This window comes from Adiantum capillus-veneris, chromosome 21 (assembly GCF_014529385.1).
Source record: "Adiantum capillus-veneris isolate H3 chromosome 21, ASM1452938v2, whole genome shotgun sequence".
Taxonomy (NCBI): Eukaryota; Viridiplantae; Streptophyta; class Polypodiopsida; order Polypodiales; family Pteridaceae; genus Adiantum; species Adiantum capillus-veneris.
Window position 1 is genome coordinate 131,142,894 of NC_140951.1, and position 1,465 is coordinate 131,144,358.

Genomic DNA, 1,465 nt, shown 5'->3' on the forward strand with positions numbered 1-1,465 from the left:
AAGTTAGGGTTCATTTTCTTGATTCCAAAAGGTGAAAATCATACAGATCTTCTTGATTCCATACTTCCTTCATAGTTCCTCCGACCTCATTCCTCTTTTCCAGCTTCTGATATCATTCGTTCTTACCTATATTCTTCTATTGGGCCCCTCAATAGTTAGTGTTTGGCCTCCATAGTCATTTATGACTCTAGCTCTTCTCAACCATGGCATTTCCAATAACATATTGTAGGCTCCTTGCATATCAAGTACTAGGAAACTGGTTTTAAAATTCCACCAATCTACTTGCTCGAACTATCCTTTGATCTGCCATGCATATTTTGAAAGGAGATGGATTCATGTCTTGAATTTGTAGCCTTTGTCTGACATATTGCTCCCCAAGAATATTGACACCTACCGTGCCATCCAATATCACCCCTGACAGAAGCTCCCACTATTTTTTGACCTGGTAATCGATTTGGATGACTCTGACCTCCATCATCTTTACTTTCAAATAGATCGACGTCCATTGCGTCTGAAGTCTTCTTTCTTTGATTTTTGATGAAGTTTGCTGCTTTAGGTAAGGTCTTGATATTATCTAATATAATAGTCATCCTCTTGATTCTTTCACATACTTTAACATAGATTTGGTCTTGTTCATTCCTAGAGCTAGGTACTATTTGAGCTTGAAGACCTTCCTTCAAGAGGTCCATTGATATCCTTGTTGGGAAGCTCACCCATAGGTATGTTAATATAGCATGTGAGTTCACCTAAAACGTTGTTTATCAGGAAAAATTCATAGAATTACATTTATAGAAGGGGGTTTTTATTTCATTTTGGAAAAAAATCTACTCAGGGGGTTCACCTCTTATACATGTAAGTTACCACGTAAGTTCAAATGAATGGGGTTTTTAATCGCCAAAATTTAAAACTTTAACAGAATTATATAAATAAAAGGGTTTTTTAAATTGATTTAGAGGAAAACCCATAAGTTTTTGAAGAAAAAGGGATCATTTTACTACCTTAAGCACACACGTTATATGAAAAGTTTCTTAAAGGTGCATCCCTTGAGACAATCTATAAGTTTCTTAAGAAAAAGGGCTACTTTTATTATATTAGGGCATGTGAGTATAGGGGTGTTTTTAATAACTTTTGAACTAATGATATAGGTGATTTTATATGTGAACCCCCTCCCCTCGAGCTATCCTTGCAGTGCCATGCCTTCTGCATATTTGAACTGATGGAACCTTTTGTGAGAAATTGGATTGTTTCTTCTGAACATTTTTCGTCCCTAGATTTGTTATTTTAGCCTTAGCCAAGTCTGCCTTGACTTGCCAGACATCCTTTTCTATGCAGTCCTTTGAGACTTTTGTTGGTTCCTCAACCTCTTCCTTTACTAGACTCCTTATGTGAAAGTTCTTTCTCTAAGACCTCTGGTGCCTTTGGGAAAGCCTTTGGATGGTTCTGGTCTTTGAGCATGTCTAACATC